This window comes from Molothrus ater, chromosome 1 (assembly GCF_012460135.2).
Source record: "Molothrus ater isolate BHLD 08-10-18 breed brown headed cowbird chromosome 1, BPBGC_Mater_1.1, whole genome shotgun sequence".
Lineage (NCBI taxonomy): Eukaryota > Metazoa > Chordata > Aves > Passeriformes > Icteridae > Molothrus > Molothrus ater.
The window spans coordinates 4,119,854-4,143,047 of NC_050478.2; positions in this window are offsets into that span (position 1 = coordinate 4,119,854).

Here is a 23,194-nt window from a genome sequence, read left to right on the forward strand (position 1 = left end):
TTGATTAATGAAGGCACAATTCAATTATCCCATGTGCCAGTGTGGCTTTATTGAACATGGTTCTGTTGGACACTTGATCAAGGAAAATTGGAAAGATTTGTGTATAAATACTCCAAAGCATCTTTCAAATGCTTTTAATTAATATTGAGCAACATTTGGGGCAATAATGAGCAATAGATCATGTGAATAGATATTCTTATCCATAGAAACACTTTCAAATGATTAAGAACAAGGGCAACAGCATCCCTGCAGCTAATGAAATGACTTTTTGAGATGCTTTACTGGCACTTTACAAGATTGGCTCTGAGCCCAGCACTATCACAGGGTCATTAATGATCCCAAAGTAAATATGCAATCACAGCCTATAAAATTTCTGGATGCCAAAATGATGAAGCACCTATAAATAATAATGAAGACAAGACATTTAGAGAGGGGCAATTCTGCCTGTTTGTCAGGGAGGCTTCTGCAAATGGTCTTTCTATTGCAGACAAATGCAATCTGCTGCCTCTAAGAATGCAGGTAATTCTTGGAGAATAGAGTGTTTTGGAAACAATGACTCTGAGGACAATCTTGTGGGCATAAATCTGAGCAGTTCAGTCTGCCCTGGTAGTCACAGTTGTTTGTGTGGTTTGGTGTCACTGTCATATTTCCTGGAAAAATCCCTTCGCCAGGATGTCTTCTCCTGGGAAGCTGAGAAGCCTCAGGGAAAAAGGAAAACAATAATTATCTGATTGCTTCTCCCTGTGTTTTGCTGCTTTGGAATGTGGTCTGGAGATTGTTTATCCAACAGGTGATTGTTTGGTTCCATGTGAATTGTTTTAACTTAATGACCAATCACAGCCAGCTGTGCCAGGACTCTGGAAGAAGACATGAGTTTTTAGTCATTATCTTGTTAAGCCTTCTGTCTGTATCCTTTCTCTATTCTTTAGTATAGTTTAGTATAGCATTCTTTAATATAATATCATAAAATAATAAATCAGCCTTCTAAGAACATGGAGTCAGATTCATCAATTCCTCCTTCGTCCTGGGGACCCTGAAAATTCCAGAGTTTGGAGGAGGTGTCTGATTAAATTTTTAGGTGTTTTGGGAGAAGAGGAGTTGGTTAAAAAACAAAACCTTAACTGGGAGCACTGGTCAGACCCACATGATATCTTTTGGTGTCAGCATATGGATAAATTAATCAGGGAGGAGAAGCAATATATAGGATTATTAGATGCTGGGGAAAGCACTTTTGGTGAGTGATTTAATGAGCTCAGTCTCTTCAGTTTGTCAGAAAGATGATTGAGAGGTGACCTGATTGCAACCCAGAACTACAAGTTCCAAAAGAAAGAGCAAAGTCTTTAAGAGGTTATTTGAACACAAAACAGCAAGATGGAGTGTTGGATGGCAGAGAAAAAACTCAAGCAGCAAGGCCCCTGGTTTTTTACCCCAGAACAAAAAGAAAAAACTCATCATTTCAGCCAAGGAGTGAGGGACTGAAGTCTCAAAACAAACTGCAGACACTCTGTGTGAGAGAGGCTGCTCCCAGGAGCTGCTGGGCTGTGACCCAGGGCAGCAGGGAATGACAGATGCTCAGCAGTGACAGGTGATGGCTGATGGGTGACAAGCCCTGTCTGCTGCTCACACTCCCAGAGCCTCTGCACTCAAAGCCCTGGCCCAGGATCCTAAAGCAAAATGAGTGGTTTTGGGCAATGTCACCAGTGCTGGAGCTGGAGCTTGCACAAAGAGTTTCCACAGGTCATTAAATTGCTTAGAGCAGTGCAGTAAACAGTTATATGCTCACATTTCAACCTAAAACAGCTTCCAAACCCACAGAGGGGGAAAGCCATGTGGGAAGCCCCTGCCCACAAGGAGCAATCCAGACCTGGGACCCCTCCTGCCCAGATAAACCCCCATGGAGCCTGAGAGCACCCTCTGCAGGGCTGGTTTGAGGCACAGCACTGCAGCCCTGGCCTTGGGACATCTTTTTTCTGCACATCTCCATCCGATCCAGGTGCTCTCTCCCCAGCTTGGTGCTCATGTGCTGCTGCTTCATCTTCTCTCCAAGAGCAGAGAGGCTTTCAGATGCTATTTCATTTTATGTATCCGTGTAAAAAGGCTTCTTTTTATAGCTGAAGCTGCTCAGCTTCAGAGCAGTGCCAAGCTCCATCCTCCCATTTCACTGCTCCTTCCCTGGAGCCTGGATGTAAAACCTGCCTGGGAGCTGCTCCTAATGTAGTCACAGTCTGTTGCACTGCGTTAACTTGTGAGTGCATTGTCTGGCAGGCTCGTTTTTATCCTGAAAGAGGAGAGGAAGGAGTGGGGAAAAGAGGGGAGGAAATGGTGTTAATGGAAGCAGCAAGATGGGAATGGCAGAGATCAGCATCTTGATTTGCTGCACAGCTCTGGCTTTTGGCAAAACTCCCCCAGCTGTGGTTCAGGTCTGACTTTCCAGTGGCTCTGGTGACCTTTGGATGAGACTGTGCTGAGGCTGAGTCCTACATTCCTGCAGGTTAATCAGGTATTTGAAGCATCCACTCAAGTGCACCTCTGCTCCCCTGAAGGGCCACTGGGAACAGCTCCACCCACCCAACATAACCTGCTCCAGGTCATGGAGTGTCCAGGCTGGGCTCTTTAGTGCTGGAGATGGCACAGAATCGTGGAATCCTGGGCTGGAAGGGGGCCAGAAGGTCGAGTCCAGCTCCTGGCCCTGCCCAGGACACTCCAAGAATCCTGCCCTGTGCATCCCTGGGAGTGTTGTCCAAATGCTCCTGGAGCTCTGGCAGCCTCAGGGCTGTGCCCATTCCCTGGGGAGCCTCTTCAGTGCCCACCATACTCTGGGGAAAGAACCTTTTCCTGATATCCAACCCAAAACTCCCCTGACACAACTCTAGACCATTCTCTTGGGTCCTGTCACTGTCACCAGAAAGAAGAGATCAGTGCCTGCCCCTCCTCCTCCTCCTCCTCCTCCTCAGGAGGAAATTACAGACAGGGCTGAGGGTCAAGCTCTTAAACATGGGTTTGGAGAGAATTGCAAGAGGACAGTGAGCAGGACATCCTTGATGGTGCCTGCTGCTCCTCACAGGCATCCAGGGAGCCAAGTGATGCCATCCTTCATCACCTCCATCCTCCTCATCTGCTCTCCTCCTCTTGGTGCTTAGAGGACGAGTTTGCCAGGGTTGGGAAGAAGTCAGCAAGGTGATAACACAGCTCTGGGTGGAGAGGGGAGGGAAGCAGCAGAGCTAGGAGCAGAAGTTCAGGGAGAAGCCAGAGAGAAGACCACAACTGGGAACATGCAAGGTTTCAGCCTGGAGCAGAAACAACCTCAGCCAGCAGCTGGACCCTCTGTCACAGGCACCTTCAGGTGTGGAGGTGAGAGGACAGCAACAGCTCAGAAGAGGCCAAACCCTTCCCTCCATCCCCCAAGGAGACACTGGGCCATGTGTTTACAGCTTAAAAAGGAGGATGGAGGAAATGGAAAAAGCTCTGAGTGATTTCAGTGGATCAGTCCCAGAGGCAGTTTGAGACACATCATCTGCAAAGACTTCAAAGAGCAGCGTTCAGGAGGAGCTCCCTGCACACAGCCTTGGCCCCAAGCTCTCTGCAGGCTGATCCAGCAGCTTTATTGCCTCTACAGCTCCCAGGCAAGGCTGGGGCATTGTCACAACCCAGCCCAGGGTGAACTTTGATGTGCACCTTGCTGGGAAGGGGCCAGTTCTCCCAGCACAGCCACAAAACAACGAGTCCCTTCGGCAAAAAACTTGGCTCTTACCACTCTGTTATTTTTATTAGCTTCCTAAAATACTGAGCACTTCAGAGGAGAAACAGATGGGCAAAGATACCCAGCGCTACCAGCTCTCATTTTAATGTTAAATAGAATGCATATTTTGGGGAATGAGCAGAAAAGACAGCTTGGAGGGTGCAAAGGACAGTCTTTGCAGGAACATAACAACATCTGTGTGCCGTTGCTGCTCTGTCATTTTATCCACTTAACTACCTGCTTTGTGTTTTTCTAATTCACTTGAAGCCAAAAACTACAGGATTTTACATTTAAGGCTTAAGGTCAGAGAGCTACTAACAGACACAGCTAATTTATACCCTCTAAATATGACCTTAACGTGGGAGCTTTGAGACAGGATATAGTTTAGCCTTTAGGCACTTGATTTTCCCCAGAAATCTTTCTAAAGCTGGGGTGGTTATAAAGGTATCACCAAGGTTCATGACCTTTCCTGAGAAAGCTGCATCCAATTTGAAGCACACCTGGGCTGTTCAACAGGTTTGCAAAAAACTGGAGCTCAACAGAAAGTTTATGATTCTTTTTAACATTATTTTTTGGAAACTTATCTCTAAAGGAAAATCCTAGTAATTTTTTTTTTTGTGCTAAAAATCAAAGAAAATGGTAACACCAAAGCAGGTGAGTGTAACTATAACTCACATAGTCCAGACTTCCTGCTTTTAACTTTGGGATCCAAAAGTTTTTAGTGGTTTGACTATTTCATAATATTATTTATGAATCCACTACAGTAACATGTGTTTAACAGTTCAAGGAAATTATATTCTGGGCAATACAAAGAGCTGACAACTATTTCCAAATGGTTCATGGCCTTTCCTCTGTTGAGATAGAGGGCATGCAGAGGTGAAGTGAAGCCTCCTCTCAGGGTCTCACACAAAAATCTGTGTTAGGTTTGGGAGTTAATTCTGAGTCTGGTGTGTTAAATCCGCTGGGTTGGCGTCAGCTGGAGTGTTTGTGGCAGGCCAACACATAATGTGGGAAGTCTGACATTTTCAGGAAGGATTTAGTTTAATTCTCACCTGGTGTAGACAGATCCAACATTTCTGGTTGCACTGAGCGTTATAAATGACCAAATCAAGAGCCAAATGACAAGAAAATTTAGCAATGATTTATGAAATTGTCAGCAAGACCGAATTTCGATCGTCAAAAACCGCCTCAGCCAAGGGCAGCGTCGAACCCGGGATCGGCGCTGGGTGAGCACACGGACCTGACCCCAAATGTCAGAGTGTCCCCTGTTCAGAGTCTCCCCTGTTCAGAGTCCCCTGTTCAGAGTCTCCCCTGCTCACAAATTCTGCTTTGCCCAGCGAGTTCTTATACAGTTTATTCTGCCTGAGGCAGAAATGACCAAATGCTCCTTTGTGTCCCTTCACATGCAGAACCGGGGCCATACATGTGCAGGGGTAGACAAAAGTCCAGTCCAGGTGTCTGGATGGTGTCAGAGCATTCACATGTAACAGGGTGGCCTGGTGATCACCGTGGTAGATACAATCTTCGAGGTGAAAATCTGGTAGATGCAATCTTTGAGGTGAAAATCTCTCTGGAGTGGTCCTGGCAACCCAGGGAAGTCAGTGATCATCACTCAGGAAGGTTCCATTCTTAGGTTAAAGAACCTGATATTATCTTAATATCATCTGGGAACTGGATGAATAAAAATAAGACACTGCTCCTGGCTGGGGTGGTCAAAAGACATAGTTTGGATCTTACAATATTTTATACATTAATGGCATGAATTATCTCTATCATATACGACACTGAGCATCAACAAATCCTCAGCTGTGACAAAGCCTCACATTATATTTGGCCAAAAAGCCCAGGAAGAAACCCAGGAAGAAACTCAGGGCATCTCCAGTGAAACCTGGGCTTGATCAGGGCCCCATCAAACCTTGAGGGTCTCTGTTTGCTAAAGCAAAGATGTTGCAGGGGGTCCCTGGTGAGGCAATAGCAGCCACATCCAGCATCCTATCTGTGTTCCCTGCTGCTCCATCTGCCAGTGCCAGTGGATGCTGCAATTCAGAGAGTCCTTGAAGCTGTCAGAGCACTCAGTGTTGAGGTACTTTCAAGGACTGATCAGCTGGGACTCTTCTCTTTTAATTGGTTTTGTGCTGTGTTTTTAAACAGCTCTTTGCCAGGCCCTGGCTGTTCTCTCCCCAAGGTGGAAGCTCAGAGACAAAGCTGAGTTCCAAGGCTCAGCTCTCAGAGACAAAGGCAGCAGCCTTGTCCTCTCACTCACAGCCCTCTCTCCTTGTCTCCAGGCAGTGCTGGAGATTGGCAGGCAGAAAAGTGCTGGGCTTGACTTCACAGCAGCAAATCCAGCAGCTTCTGGGGGCTTTGTTCTGTTCCTGGCCCTTCCAGGAGTGCTGCAGGGAGATCCTCAGCAGCCTCAAGGCTTTTCCCATCACAGCAACTCCGGGTTCAGCACAAGCCCCACAGTCCATAATAACTCTGGGAAGGGTGTCAGGGAAACAGAGGAAAGTTTTGGGTCAGAAAATACCTTAAAGATCATCCAGTTGCAACCCCCCTGCCATGGTTTGGCGGCTCAGCTGATCAGATTTAAAGATCTGGTGCAGGGTGAGCTGAACAGGGCTGCAGGTTGCAGTGAGATCAACTCCATTACAGTCAGCACAACCTGAGCTCAAATACAAGTTAGGGCAACCTGAGTGGCACTGAAAAATCTTTAGGAGTGAAGTGGAGATAAAGAGGAAAAGGATCAACACCTCTGTCTAATCTACATGCCTAATACCTTTTAATCCTGAAGTAAACCTCCTTAAGGGATCTCATAAGGACCACTTGAGGGTCAGGGATGCCTTTTAGCAGTCCAACACATCCCTTTTAGCAGGTCAACACCTGCTAAATTCAAGTGTGAACTCACTGGTGCCTCTGGTCCAGCTCTGATACAAGTGTCCATTTGCATGGCATCACCTTCCACTCATGGGCATAAGGGAGGATGAGGAAGAGGCAGCTCTGTGTTTATCCAAGGGAAAACTAAAAGATCTGAGCAGCGACGACAGGGAGCTGAACTCCTTCGATTCTTGGATTGATTTTTGCTCCTCTCAGTAGTGCCACTCCTAAATTCCCTGAGCTCTCACTGCACATGGAGATTGATTGATCTCTGCCCTTTCTTACCTGCTGTGTGCCAAAACTCTGGGGGAAAGCGCTGGCTGTGGAAGGGAGCTGAGCAGTGCCCTGTAACACCCCTCAGCTTGGGAAGGACCTTGGGACACTGAACACATCCAGAGGGGACAAGGAGGCTGGAGAGGGGCTGGGAACACAAACCCTGTGAGGAAGCCCTGAGGGAGCTGGGGGTGCTCAGCCTGGAGCAAAGGAGACTCAGGGCTGCCCTCATCACTCTCTGCAGCTCCTGAAAGGGGCCTGTGCTCAGCTGGCCCTGGGCTCTTTCTGCAGCAGCACTGACACAACCAGAGCACACAGCCTCGAGCTGTGCCAAGGGAAATATAGTTTGGATAGTAGGGAAAAGTGATACAGAAGAGTGAGAAAGTTCTGGAATGGCTGCCTGGGAGGTGGTGGAGTCCCCATCCCTGGGTGTGTTTAACAAAGCCTGGATCTGGCACTGGGTGCCAGGGTTCAGTTGAGGTGTTGGGGCTGGGTTGGTCTCAATGATCTTGAAGGTCTCTTCCAACCTGGTCATTCTGGGAATTCACAGTGCTCTTTTATGGTCACCTCTCCTAATTCTGGGTTTGCCCCTTGATGTGGCCGTGATGGGGCTAGGTAGTGTTTTGTTTGTGCTCTAAAAGCTGTTTCTCTCCCAGATTCTCTTCCTTTTGCACTGTTGAGTTGGTTTCTTGTTATTCCAGCAGCAGTAATTCTGTGGCAGATACTAAGGAATCTCAGGGTAACACACCTTTGGGACAGGAAGGAGTAAGAAAACACAACTCCAGCTGGAGCAGTGGCACCCCTTTTTAATGGGGTTAACTAATTAACTCTTCATTTTCACAAGAGATTTACCATGCTGGCATGTCCTGACAAGAACAGAAAATGCCAAAAGAACTTCAGCTGTGGTTCATGATGATAAATCCAGGAGTACAAATGTTATTTTCCTGCAGGACACACCTGGGAGGAAGAAGGCAGGTTGTTTTCAGGGAGCTGGTGCTGAGTGAATTTCCCATCTGGGTAAGTACAATCTAAATGTGTGTTGGATGCCAGAGAAGGAAGGGCTTTAAAGGCACTTAAAATTAAAGGTGTTGTCTTGAGGGGTTAGAGCATCCAAACACTCTGATCCTCCCACTGCGGCTTTCTGGAATTAACACCAAAGGGACAAATGGTGACTTGATCCTGTTTGCTGTTTTTCTTCTTATTATTCCACTGACTTGACCAAGAGATAATTTAGTCCAACACCCATTATGCCTGAAATCTGTGCTCTGTACAGGCATAAAAAGATGCCATATGGGTCCCTTCTCACTTTCTGACCTCTCTGATGTTCTGTGCTTTGCACATGCATCTTCCAGTCAATTTATTACAGTCAGATTTTATAAATGTGAAACCCAGCACGAGATCAAAGAGCTTGAACAAAATGGCTCGTGGTGATTCTGGTAAAATCTCCACAAATGTGGGTAAGTTCCACCTCAAAGTGCTTGCAATGAGGAAATTCACTCAACAAATGCATAATGATGGAGCTTGGATGCTAAGGTCTATCAAAACTGAAATTGCTAATGTTAATATTAGAGTCGGGATATATTTGCAAATATGAGTGAAGCTGACTCTCCTTCTCCCTGTCAAGAATATCACCTGGCTTAGGAACAAATTGATTATTTTGCTTCTTTTCTCTGCCAAGGTCAGGATTAAATGTGTGAGATGGTATTTCTTGTTGGGACTCAGATGTTTATCAGTTCTTATCTATGCCACAGTCTCACAAACCCTGAGTTCTGCAGCACTTCAACAAACTAAAAATGGAGCCCCATCTCTCTCTCTACAAGGCCTTTTAAAGATAAACTGTCCAATTAAGGAATGACACCTAAATTATTTTTACTTTTAACCCAATAACCAACACCCGTGGCTGCAATGGGGACTTTTTTATCCAATTACACAAAACCACCCAAACCCATGGAGAGGAAGGTGAAGCAGAAGGACCAGCCTCCACCCTAAAACCTCCATCTTGCTTAATATCCATTCCTGTATTCTAAACCCTTAAACTCTGAGTTTCCCACCCTGTGATCTCACACACTTCTATCAAACTCCACACCCACAATCCCAGTTCTGTCATTCCATTCTGGAAGCTTCTCCAGGGCCTCAGGTCAGTGCAGTGTTCTCTTGGGGGCCAGTGCCTGGCAGCACAGAAATCTGAAATTCTCAGCAGCCAGGGTTCCAACAGGAACCCAAAATGTTTTTAGAATTGGAAAGAAGGGAAAGAAATCAAAATCTGTTTCTCTTGGAACTATGAACTGACCCTGGATGCTGATACAAGCATTGCTAAATTCTGAGTTCTTCGGGGATCCTGTTGTGTTTGTGCTGCTCCCAGGTGCTTCAGGGCTCTCTCAAACCAAACCAGAGGAGGTCAAGGCAGTCCCCACATCTTGCTGTGTCCATGGATCCAAAAAGCTTCATCCAGATGGACAAGAGGAAGGTGGTGATGGGCAGACACTCCTGGAACCCAGTTTCTGATGACGACCCTCACTCTGTTAAGAGCCATTGTGTCTATTTAGTGTGACACTGGTTGTTTCTCCAAGGGAATCTGGCCCTGGCACAGGAGATCTCTGCACCCTGTGGCATCTGTGGCCTTCCCAGAGATGTCCAACCCTCTCTCTAATAAGGTTTTTATAAGGGAGGCCCCCTGGTTTGTCCTAAAGGAGGTACGAACCCACACTGCAGGCGGGCTCGCATCCCAGTGCCCTGGTGCACATTTGGCTTTGGCTCCACTTAGAAAAAAAACCCTGAATTTCACCTATCTCAGGTGGAAATGTTTGCTGCCAGCACCAAATGTGGACACAAAGCAAAGTGACAGCAAAGAAAATGCCTGCTGCAATTTAAATCCCCAATTTAAATACACCCCAACTGTTTGCAAGCCCACAGTTGATGGTCTGATGTCAAAGGGTGATGAGGAGTGTGCTCACTCTGCTGAAGATGCCTTGTTATTCATAATTTGTGTGTTTTAAACCTGAGACAATATCAGCTAAGTTGAACATGTTGATTCAGTGGACTCTGGTAGCCAGCAGAAAATGTATCTCTTGGATGAAGCACTCCAAAAATAAATTACCAGCTTTTCTTTGACACTGACATTTCCTGCTGGCTAATAGCAAAATCCAAACAATAACACTGGGCTTTGTCAGAGTGAAATAGCTGGCACCAGTGCAGCCTGAAAAGGAATTTAAAAATGTTTTCCTTAGGATGAGAAATCCTAATTTTCAGCGACCTCATTCATGCTTTTTTAATGATAACTTGAATGAAAATGAGAATGTTGCAACAAGCCCTACATACAAGATCTCTATTTACCTGGTGAATATGAATGTATCTGAATGCCATGATGGAATAATCTGATTTTATTAGTCACTCTGTGGAGAGTATGATAAATGCTGAAGTCTAGCCAAGTTCTGTTAGTGCTGATAGGCTTATCTGGGCTTAGTCTGATCAGTGTCTTAAATGTGCCAGAGAGAAGCAGAGAATTCAAGGCTTTGACCTAATTTGTTCTATTCCACCTGGACTGCACTCGGATGTGTTTGAGCCCAGGGAAAGATTTAACAATTTATCAGTGTGCCAATTAGAGAGAGCTTTGCAATTTTGCCTGTTTCCATCACTTCGGACCAAAATGTTGTGAGATTTGCACAACTCTCAGCCTCGATTCAGCTCAGAGTGAAAATTCACAATCTGCTCTGGGGCCCAGATGCTTCCCTCTGCCTTTGGCACTGAGAATTCCTTCTCCTGCTTAAAATACTTCCCATGTTCCTACAGACTCCTGCAACTTGCTGGAAGTTTGTTGAGATCTGGGTATCCCAGAATGCTCAGGCAGTCCTTAAATAATCCCCATTTAACTCAAGGAGCTGAATTCCATGAGCTCCAGGGCTGGACTCAGTTGCTTGAATGGAGAAATCTGGTGGCACATCAGGGACCTGTGGGTGGCCAGCAGAGAGGTGACAGGATTTAGGAGCAGCACAGAGGCTCCTGAGGCTGGGCAGGACCCACCCACAGTGCCTGAGATTACAATAGGTGCTAACCTGGGAGCTGCACATTCCCACATCCTCCTGTTAAAACCTTTCTGAAAAGGTCTTTTCCTTCCCATCTCATCTTTTCTCTTTATTTGCTCTTGCAGAGCTCGTGCAGCCAAATTTTCCTTTCTGCATCCCCCAACAGTGAGATTTATTTTCAGAGCCTGTAACTGGATCTGGCTGGGAACAAAGATGTTTGGGAGCATATTTTAAATATCTCCAGTTTACACTGGAGAGTTTTTTCCAGGTTTGTTTTTGGGTCTGTCTTTTTTAAATTATCAGTAGGATAAAATCAAACCCCAGAATGAGGATATATCGTGGTTAAAACTTGACCAAATCTGGTTTTCACTCATAACTGTGTGACTCATCTGTAATTCTCTGGAAGTGAGAGCAAGTGAGGTGGCAGCTCTGCCACCTGTTCCACCTCACCCAGCTCGTTTGTCTTGTTTCTTTCATTTGTTGTGAGTGTTAATTAGAGGCAGACAAACTCTTCCAGTGGGTGATTAATTCTTCTCCCTCCCATTTTAGCATCAACTCTGCTTGGAGAAAGCTGCCTCTTTCCATTGCCTGGGAAACTCATTTAGGCCAAAGTCTAAACTTAGGGTAGATAAATATCTTTCAAGTGACTTGACCAGGGTTTTCCAGGGAGGCAGTGGCAGGAGTGAAACTCTTGCCTCCTGCAATCCAATGCACTTTATTTCTGTTTGAAATCAGCCTAACTTGTACATAGAGCATGATCAAAACTCTTAGAAAGATCTTTCCCGTGGCAATTCTAGTTTGGAGAGTGAAAATTAGAGAGGAGGTTGGGGGTTTATTTATCTATTTATTTAATTATTTGTGTATTTTTTAACATACCGGGATCATTTAATGGAAAAAAAAGTCAGTGGCAAAACAAAGGGGAAATTCCCTTCAGGAATGGAGTTGGATGCTGTGTGTGCTATCAACACCTGGGTAAAAGACAACTGAAGGAATAGCAGCCAATTTCAGCTCATTAATAATGTATGTGTACCCTCCAAAACACACTGCCACGGGAAAATTAGCAAATATGTCAACAAACTCATCAGGAGTGCTGCTGTAATTGAGTAAAGGATCCTGCTGTTCATCTGAAACACAAAACTAATTCAGAGAGAAACGTCACAGCCAGGCACTGAGGATGGTGTGATTAGCACATTGAAATGTGCACTCAGACTCATTTCTGGGCTGACTCTTTCAATTTAAATACTCTCAGTTATCCCCTCATTCCTCAGAGGTGACATTCACACCTTCTTAATCGTGTCTGGTGAAGCAAGAGTCAATGCTAAGGTGATTTATCAAAGCTCTGAGGCAGGAAAAGGATCAATCTTGTTCCTTGCTGCAGTTCTCCCAGGCTGGCCCTGCAGCCCAGCTCAGCTCTAGTGGATATTGTCAGGTGCTGGATATTGTCAAGTGTTGGATACTGGGATACCAGAGTTGTCCCTTTTCACTTACAGAATTCATGACTTAATTTTCAAAGTGATTTACTTAGAATTATACAATCCCAGAATGGTTTAAGTTGGAAAAGACCTTAAAGATCATTCAGTTCCACCCACTGGAATGGGCAGAGACACTTTCCACTATCCCATGGTGTTCCAAACTCCATCCAGCCTGGCCTTGGACATTTCCAGGGATCCAGGGGCAGCCACAGCTTCTCTGGACACCCTGTGCCAGGTTCCCATCCTCACTGGGAACAGTTTCTTCCCAATATCTAAAGTAAACCTGCCCTTCTTCAGACCCAATAAATTAAATTAAATTAAATTTCCCCAGACATGGCTGTGCTGTGGGACACCAGCCCCTAACACCCAGTGGGTTTTACACTGATCAGCTCATTGCTCTTCCTTCCTCAGTGACCAGATTTGGGAATGGTACCTTGAGGTGAGCCAGTGTAAGAGCTGCCCTGGAGGAAGAAGGGCTCTGCTTCATGCTTAAATTACTAATTAAATTCCTGCTACTCATTCAGATTTAAATATCTAGGCTCACAGGACAGAATTATAGAATCATAGGCTCATTAATGTTGGCAAAGACCTCCGAGACCATCAAGTCCTTTCTGTTGGGATAAACCTCTGCCCAGTCCTGTGGAGAAAGTTGCAGCACTCTAGGAAGGCTGTGAGCTACTCTTGAAGTTGTTGTCCTGAACTTTTATTGATGCCTGGTGGGATTTTTGCAAACTGTCTTTGAAGCTCTGCAGAGGCTTTGCAAAATCAGTAAGAAAAAATTCATCACATCCAGTCCAAATTCTCACCACTTCTAAGCAAAAAAGACCTAATTGCAGTTCCTGGCCATCAGGCAAAGAGTCCTGCCCATATGAGAAACAGCAAATAGTCCTAAAAATGCCTTGTTAAGGTCAACTCTTTGGCTGCTGGAAATTAGCACAGCTTGCTTATTACTTACATGCTTTGAGTGTCAAATACCAGCTGAGACCCTGTGGCTGGAAGCTCCTTCTCCTTTTGGCTTTTTTCTGTTACAAAAGAGAGTGTCAAGCTGAGCAGAGCCAGCTAATGAAGGCATCTCTCTCTAGAGGGGGTGAGGCCTTTCTGGTGAAAGAAATCTGTTCCTGTGCTCAGAGAGAACCATGCTCATTGCCCCTGCTGCCCGGGTGAAATGGGTTCACCTGCCTCAGGGCTGCAGCTTCCCCCGGCACTCGTTTGCATTTGCAAACACTTCAGGTGGAGGGACAGCAATAAAATGCAGCCAGGAATGCTCAAGGGGAAGGAAATGAGCTGCCACCACCCCTGTGTGCCCTTCATGAAGAGGGACACCTGGACAGATCTGTGTCCCCTCTGAGGGGATGTTACAATCCAGCCACTGCTTCCCCTGGGAATTAATTTTTGGGGTTATTTTTGATGCTTTGTGAAGGCTGACTTAGAACAGAGACTAGATGGCATTCAAGAGTAAAGTAGGGATTTATTAAGAGGCTTTAATAGATTTATCTTGGGCAGTATAACTTAAAATGGTCGCAAAATGCACGACCAGTCACGGGGTTTCTCACTTTTATAAGTTCTGCTCCATTTGCATATGTGGGTTAATTGTCCAATTATAGGTTTTGGTTATAAACTCCCATCCTTCTTGTTTTTCTCTCTTCAGCTCACATTGTTTGTGCTTTTGGGCCTGAGATTTGGATCATTTGTCCTTGGTGCCCAGCTGGAGCAGGAATTGTTTTGTCTCCCTGCTCTGTGAAGAGAGCTCAGCATCCCCTAAAATGAAGCTCAGAACTACACACTAAAGCAGCACAGAATCTGAAAATATAAAAGCCAAAACCTGAGGCATCATTTATGCTGGAATATACTGAATCAGAAATAACAGGTTTTTTTTTCCCACCCACAGCCCTTGAGTTTGTGTTATCTTCCCATTAACTTATTTTTTCATGATCTCGAGTCACCCTATGGAGAAAGATCCAGAATTTTCCTACTGCCAGTAGCTGCAGCTCCAAACTGCTTCACGTCCTGCACATGGCAAATCTGAGCCCCTGGCTGCATCACCCATTGAATCTGAAATATGTCTCAGTCTTAATTTCCCAGCTCATCTTATTGATTACATATTAATTAATTAGACCAGTAAATCATCACATTGGATGCAAAAATGCCAACACATGCAACTATGATCATTTTCATGGGGCAGCTGCCACATAGGGGCAGCTAAACCCCCCAATAACAGCTCTGTCCACCTGAAATTGCCTCTCCCATCTTGCAATGACCTCTGCTCACCTTTCTCCTGCCCTGGGCTGGCATGGTGCAGTTTGTCACCTGCTCTTGCAGCGTATTTAGGAAAAAAATAAAATATCAAATGTTTCATGGCAAAGAAACATCTCGTGATCATATTGCCTATAGATTAGGAAATGCTGGAGCAATGTTCAATGGAAGGTGTCAGAAAGAAGTGCCCTGCTGGTGACCATCACAATTAATGCACCACTGGGACCACAGTAATTGGGAGGTGCCATGAGACAACGCAGCTCTGTGACCCAAATGGCTTCTGGTTGAATTCCACAAGTGGTCCCACTCTGTCACTTGAGTGGAGTGGCTCAGAGAATGGGGAAGGGGTTGTGTAATTATCCCTTCATCTCTCTCATCCCCACTCCCTCTGCTCATCATGCAAATTCAAAGTGGGCCAGAAAAAAATTACCGGAGTTCTCATTTTTTATTGATTTATTTCACTTATTCCTACTTCTTAGCATCCAAGGCTCTTGCTGTATCATAAAAATATGATCCAGGTTGCTTTTTTGTCCAAGGATTGATTATTTTTTGTTGCATAGGACTGCTCTTCTGTAGGCCTTTGCCATCTTTGGTTTGTGATGAGATTTGTGATCCAATATTGAGGATAACAAACCCCTGTGACACCGTGGCTTGGCAACGGCTGCAATTTTATTAAAAAGTCTTCAAATCCTTCCCAGTTTTCCTGAGATGACTTCAATCTTGGAAGTCACTTTTTGTTTTCATGTCCTCCTTCTGGAAAAAGAAAGGACCAGGGCAACCATAGAGCTACCAACTCCAGTTTTCCAACCTCTTACACAGAAGTTCTTAGTTTCTTTTCACATATATTTTCATTATCCTATGTTTTACATCTGGCTTGCAGGTTTTGAGCTGCCCCACTGACAGGAACAAAGCCTATAGAGAAGGCACCTGTTATTTGTGGTTGCACAATTTTTTTTTCTGGCTGCTCTTTGACCTTGACTCTCTCCTGTAGCACTGCCTGATAATCACCATCAGTGCTCAGACATCCCAGAGGCTCAGCTCTTGGGCCTGCACAACTGCTGTTCAATTGCTTTAAAACAGTTGTGAAATGGATTTTTGGTCTTTATAGCCTCAAAGAACCCTTTGGTCACCCGACAGAGCAGGTACATGAACAGCTTCCATTGGGTTTTCCCACTGTCAGGGGCTCCACGCAGCAGGCTCCCCTTCACCCTGGAGTTTTTGGGCTTCACATAGAAAAAAAACTCAGAGAATTTGACTGGTTAAGGCATTTTTAAAATTTATGACTCATCAGTTGCTTTATTTTCTGTAACTTCTGCTAATCTTGAGCTCACAGAGGCCACAGAGAGGCTTTGCTGACCCCACTCTCTCATGGTCTTTATGGTGCATTTTTATTTCAGAGCTTGAGGGGAATAACAGCAGTAGGTCTGTGAGGAAGCTGTGAAAACCTCCCTCAGCTCAGCAGCTTCCCCAAAATTCTGCTTTCAAGCAGACATCTCCAATGAAGCAAGATTATTGTTGGTGACTCACTGTGAAGAGGCTCTCAAGAAGTCCCAAGAAATGGACTTGGAAGAGCTGGGAGCATCCAACAGCTGCAAGGGAAAATGAGCACATTTAGCTCTGACGTGTTTTGATGCAGGACCAGTAATTTCATTTTTTTGGGCATTATTATGGAAGCAAAACATGTATTAACAAGGTGTAATTTATTTTAAAAAGGAGACCAAGAATGTTTACTGTCTTCCTGGTAATGCAATTGGGCTGTCCTATGATCATCTATCAGGCATGACAGCATCTCCCAATTTTATTCAGATTTGTTATTTAAGCAAATTTTCTGTAGGTGAGGAACAGGAGGGGGTGTTCTTTCTTTTAGTATATACCTATAATTTATTTAAATCAGAGCTTTCCTGCAGGGAAGTAAAAATAAAATCTTTTGTTTGTGCTGCGTGACAGGAGCAGAATTTGCAAAGACAGTCTCATTTTTTGTCTCCTGAGAGGCAGCATTGGCAGGGTGGGACCTTCTGTGCCCCTCTGAAATTACCACACACTGAGACTTTGATCAGCAGAGCTATAACCAGGCTTTGGAGGCTTTTTCCCTCTCAACTTAAATATTAACAAAGGCTGTTGCAGTTTCTGGCATTCCTTTCTCCTGGGAGGGATGGTGAGGAGCAGGCCGAGGGCTTGGGGACACTGAAATCACAGAGGAATGGATTCATTAGGGTTGGAGTAAACCCTCAAGATCACTGAGTCCAACCCTTCACCCAGCACTGATGAGTTCACCCCTAAGCACTGTCCCCAAGTGCCACATCCATGTTTTTGAGCATTTCCAGGGATAATGACCCCACCACCCCCCTGGGCAGTCTGTGCCAATGCCTGCCCAGCCTTTCAGTGGAGAAATTTCTCCCTGTTTAAGAGCTGTCCTCACTCCCTGCTCACTCAGGCTCAGTTACCAAGCTCAATTCCCATAAAGCCCAACAGAGACTTCACTAATTTTCTCTCCCTCTTTTCCCTTTCCCCGCATCTTTACACAAAGTCGTGGAGTAAAATCCTTGTGCAATTAGTGGCAAAATTCCCATTGACCTCAGCAGGGCCAGATTTCATCTTAGACCTAAAATTGCCTGTAAATTCCCTTCTAAATAAATTAGTGGGCTGAACTGTTTTCAGTGGTGCATTGAGAAAGAAAAGTTCTTTCCACTGCAGGAAATGGCAAGTTCAGTCCTACGTCCTGCACTATTTATAGGGGACCCACATCCTCCATCCAGCCTTTAATGCTGGTCAGCTTCCATAACTTCTTACCAATGGGAATCTCTTTCCACCTCAAGCTGCTGGAAAGAATTAAATTTCTTCAGTGAAGGACCATCTTCAGCATATAAAAAATCTGTCTTTTTGAGAACTGATAGTTTCTCTGCTTGTTACAGTGAACCTATAGACACTAAATCAGAATAATTACACTGTGATGTACATACTTCCATTTTTTCTGCCAACACAGAGTGAATTAAAAGGTTTAATTTTCTTTTGTGGCACCCAGTCTGGCTAATTGATGCTATCTGGGAAGCTTGCCCAGAGGTAGCATGTAAGACATTCTGTGTCTGTCACACAAGAAATACCTACAAACAAACTCATCCCCCTCTGTTCTCTGTGTCTGAGCTCACAAAGAGAAAGTGTTCACAGTGAGCATCCAGAAATCTGATGAAAAGCACCAAAAGCCTGAGCCTTAACCATCCAAAACAGGGGAATTCCACAGATTTCTTCCTACCTTTTTTTCCCCTCCAGCAGATGAAATATTTATTGCTCAGCAATTGCAGAAAGAGAAAGTGTTTTGCATGTTTTACATCCCTAACATCTATTTCCCTTGGCACAGATGAAGAGGGCAGCAGAATTACCAGGCAGTTCTAAAGAGCCAAGAGGTCATAATTTATAGATCTGCCTTGAGATTTACAGGCTTTGCCATCTGTGCTGCACTTTGCTGGGTGTGAAACTCAGCCCAGGAAATGGGATTTCACACTGCTTCAAGGTGAGCAATCCCTTTCTGCTACCTCGTGGCACCACGTCAGCCTGGCTCTTCCCCTGGGTGCTGCCCTCAGAGCCCACCTGGAGGCTGCAGGTGCAGGAACACCTCGTTAGTCTCTGGGATATTATGGGAATTTTCCATGTTCATTTGGCAGAATCCATTCTGTTCAACCTGGACGTGGTGAGAGATGTAGAGAATCACAGAACCACAGGATATCCTGAGTTGGAAGGGACCCACAAGGATCACTGCGTTCAGCTCATGGCCCTGCACAGGTCACCCCAACAATCTCATCCTGAGAGCATTATCCAAACACTTGCTGAACTCTGGACACTGAGAAATATTTCCCTGAGCTCCAAATGTAGTCAGCCTTGCTGGTTTCTGAGGAAAAAAAAAATAAAAAGGAAGCGTGGTGGTGTTCACAGGGGTCCCAGGACGGGGGCAGAGGTGAGAATCTTGACTCCATGTTTCAAAAGGCTGATTTATTATTTTATGACATATATTATATGAAAACTATACTAAAAGAATAGAAGAAAGGGTTTCATCAGAAGGCTTGCAAGGAATAGAAAAAAAATTGAATGATAATAAAATCTTGTGACTGATCAGAGAGTCTGAGACAGCTGGACTGTGATTGGCCATTAATTAAAAAAAAACACATGAGACCAATCAAAGACCAATGTGGAATTAAACCTGAAATGCAACATTTTCAGCAAGAAAATGTTGCATTTCAGGTTTAATTCCACATTGGATATTGATGGATAAAACACATTTGCAGTGTCAGGGAGCCCAGGGCCTGTCCAAATCATCCATTTAAACTTTGCTCACCAGAGATGTCATCCCAGCACCTGGACACAGAGGTCAGAAGCCTCATAGCAAATTTTTCACAGATTCCACAGATTGTTCAGATGGAAGGGACCCAAAGGATCATCAAGTCCAATGGCCCATGTGGGGATGGAACCCTTGACCTTGGTGGCATCAGCACCACGTTCTGACCAACTGGCTGTGCTGGTACCACTGCAATTTATCTGTGTGACCATGTGCTCCTGAGGTCCCAGCTGTGCTGGATTCGTGCCCCCAAAATCTCAGAATCATGAATTGTTAGGGTTAGAGAAGACCCTAAAAATCATCCAGGCCAAGCATTACCCCAACACCACCATGCTGCTCACCACTAAACCCTGTCCCCAAGGGCCACATCCACACAGCTTTTGAGCATCTCCAGGGATGGTGACTCCACCACTGCCCTGGGTAGCCTCTTTCAATGCCATACCACCCTTTCAGGGAAGAAATTTTCCCTAAAATCCAACCTAAATCTCTTATAGCACATCTTGAGGCTATCTCACCCTGTCACTTGTTATTTGGGAGTAGAAACCAATCCCCACCTGGCTATGCTTTTTAATCAATTACCAAGGAAAATAACTGTTCTCATTCCCCCCTTAAGGAATATTAATACCACATTCAGCTTCCTCAGAGCTGAGGCCTTTGTTTATGGTGAATGTTTGAAGAGCCAGTGGGAGCCAGTTCACCCCAGGGTGGAACATGTTCCCAGTGGAATTGCCAGCAGAAACACAACTGTGCCAAGAAATGAGCCCTCCAGGCTTCTGCTCTGTGGGGACTCCAGGGCATTTGTGCACTGGGAGACTTGCTGCTGTCTGATCCTGCTGGGAAAAAAGCGTGGAAAAAACAACAACATCCATCCCAGGAGCTCTGTCCAGCCATACCATTAAAAAAGTCCTTACTCTGAGGTAAGGGTTCACTTTCCAGCAGGTGAATTGGTAGCTCTGGAAAGCCCAGATTGCCCTGGCCATGGGCAGGTTTCCATCCCATAGGATAGAATCCATCTTTCCCATTCCCACACATTGTCTGTGTGCAAGGGAAGGCTCTGCTGGGATCATGGAAGTGACTTGTTCATCATTTCTCCTGCAGCCCTCACAGAGCAGAAACCCACAATGTGCCATTCTATGTTATCCCAATTAAAATGTGGTGGTTTGGTTTTTTTGGTTTGGTTTGTTGTTGGTTTTTTTCCCCCAAAAGGAATTACAAACCTCAAGCTGTGCTCTCCCTTTCTCTTTAGCACTGCAGGGAGATGATGTTCTATAACCAATCTGCTCCTTTTAAAAAAAAGCTTTCCATGGGCTCTGTTGGTTCTTGGCATGTTTTCTATATTCTGTATTTATTTTTCACTCCTGCCTGCAGCTCCAGTTGGAGATAATTGCTCTTTCTTTGTCATCATGCAAGGTGAGCTGGCTCCCCAGAGCGCTTGAGGATCTTCAAATACATCCAAGCTAGTCCAGGAGAAAGACAGAATGCATTGTAAAAGAGCTGCTTGCCTGCCCCAGCAGAATTTGAGCACAGGAAATACAAGATGACAGATTATTCAACCCCTAGGTAGGACAATTAAAGAGGGAAAAAACCCAACTCAGCAGCAAAGGCTCTTCTGTTATAGCTGGAAAAGGATTGCTTGAGAAAAAGGACTTCAGTGTCATCTAATTTTTGGAAATTGGTAGTTGCAGTGGGACTGGCTTAGAACAATGTCCTTTTTTTTGAAAGGAAACTTTGGTGTCCTTAGAATTGCATCTTATTTACGTGTCCTGGTTTGAAAAGACACGTGTTTGGTAAGGAAGGCAGGAACCTGCCTTGAAAAGGAAAATGTAAACCCCCTCCCTCTGAATTATTATAATTTTGAAATTAAGGTCTCGGGGCTTTAGCTGCTCACAGTGACCCTGAGATGTGTTAGAAAGTCTCTTTTTCCAGCCCAGCGCTCGAAGAAGTCAGAGCTCTTCAGTTCTCGGTCTCAAGGTTGTTCATTGTTTCTCATCTATAAAATTCTTTCTCCTGTCCAGCTTAGGTCCTCTGAGCAGGACAGTCCAAGGCACTCTGCCTGCCCCCGGGGCTGTGTTATCTTTTTATACTAAAAACTACAATGTATACAATGTTTACAATTACTTTCCAATACCTATCACCTATGTTAGACAGTGAGCTTCTACTCTAAACCAATCCAAAAGTGCCAACATCACAGGAGAAGATGGAGGCCAAGAAGAAGAAGAAGAAGGAGAAAGGCTGGACATGCCCCAATTCCTCCATCTTGCCCCCTGAACCCCCATTCTAAAAACCCCAAAAATCTATTTTTCACCCCGTGATAAATTCACTGTCATTCTACTTAAACTGCTGTGGCTTGCAGATCTTCATATAAGGTTTTTAATTGTTTTTTCCGAGGGCTAAATCAAGGGCACGGGGGTCTTGGTCTTTGTGCCAAGGTCTCTGAGCCCCCTGGGCAGGGGCTCGAGTCCTCCAGGGCAGCCAGAGGAATTTCCTGGGTTCCAACATTAAGGGGATCTCAGGCAAAGATATGGAGTGGGAATAACAGTTCTTTATTAGGAAAAATAAAAATACAACTGCAATAGTAAAAAAAAAAAAAAAAAAAAGCCTGACAGAGTCAGCATGAGCACAGGAGCTGCCCCCTGTGTGTCAGGGGGTGGCACAGCCCCATCCCATGGGGGCTCAGCCCTCCTGCAGTGCCAGCTGTGGCTCTGCTGGAGCAGGGATCCTGCACAAGGGGGGAGTTTTCCTCTGCAGCTCCAGGGCTGCTGGAGATGGGCCTGGGCTCCCTCTGGCCATGCAGGGCAGCAGAAGCGGCTCCTCTGGCAATGCACTGGGCAAAGGCTGCTGGGCTGTGCCAGCACCTCAGATTGGATCCAGGTAGGAATGCTTGGCTCCTCCCCTGGGCGGAGCATCTCCCCATGGGATGCTGGGATTGGATCAGCCCTGCAGGGACACTCAGTGGCCATGGACAGCAGAGATCTCCTGCAGGGAGGATTGGCTGGGGGAGAGAGAAAGAAAAAACTGCCCCATGGACAGCAGAGAACTGCCCCAGCTCTGACAGATGGCAAATAGAACACACACATATTTTACAACAGTACAGCATCATGAGGGAGTGATGGGGGAATTGTCCTGCCTTGCTTCCAACCAAGTTTTGCTCATCAGCTGGAGATCCTGGTGTCAGTGCCCACTCCAGGAACAGCTGAGAGACATCCCTTGATCATGTGGATAAATGTGCCCCAGGAATGGGCTGAGTTAATTGGATTTTGGATGTAGAGCCAAAATGTTGGTTTGAGAAGCTCATGACCCAGGTGATTAAAGATGTGTGTAGATGCAGGAGCTGAAGCCTCTGGTTTGCCATCAGAGAGGTGAATATTGTCCTGTCCCTTCACTCAAAGGGTGGTTTAGCTTTGGAACAGGCTCTCCAGGGAAGTGGGGCAGTCACCATCACTGGAAGTGTTGAAAACACAAGTGGATGTGGCACTTTGTGGTTTGGATTATTGGGCACTGCGGAATTCCATGGAAGGTTGGACTTGATCATCTTGGAGGTGTTTCCCAGCCTTAATGCTCCTGTGATTCTGTGAGTGGCTCAGCCATTGCCCTGTGAGCTGCTTTCCAAACTCTGAGCAGTGAAATGGGCCCTGATTTCCCATCTGAGAAGTGAAGTGCAGGGGTCAGCCCTGACAGGATCTGCTGTAGTTCTGCATATCCTGAAAAAGAGGAGGATTCCTCCAGGGGCTGGGGCTTCTCTGGATGGAGGGACACAGCTGGGGCCCATCTCTGGACAAACACCACACCAGCAGTTGCAGGGGGTCGCTGCTGTGCTCAGTAAAGAATCCATCACTGCATTCCAGGCAGAGCATCTAATAAATGATAAAAACATTCTGCACCCATAAAAGCCAGTGATAACTAAAACACAAAGCCACTGAGGCTGCAGCAGCTCTACTCCAGCCCCATAAAATGAGGAATCACACAGAGATTTGGAAAAAGCTGTTTTTTCCCCAACCTGGCAAGTGCTGTCTCAAGCAGTAAATCCCAAAGCCAGGAAGCCTGGGGGTGCTGCCTTGGGAGCTGTAATTTTGACTGTGATAACCCAGAAAAGGGCAAGGCTCTGGGTTAACACAGCCAGGCTCCTGCATTACACACTGCCTCAGACAGTCAGGGGGCAGAGAAATCACATTTTCATTTGTCTTGCCACTCAGCAGAGGTGTCATTGCTCCAGCTGCTGACCTGATCCTTCCAGTGC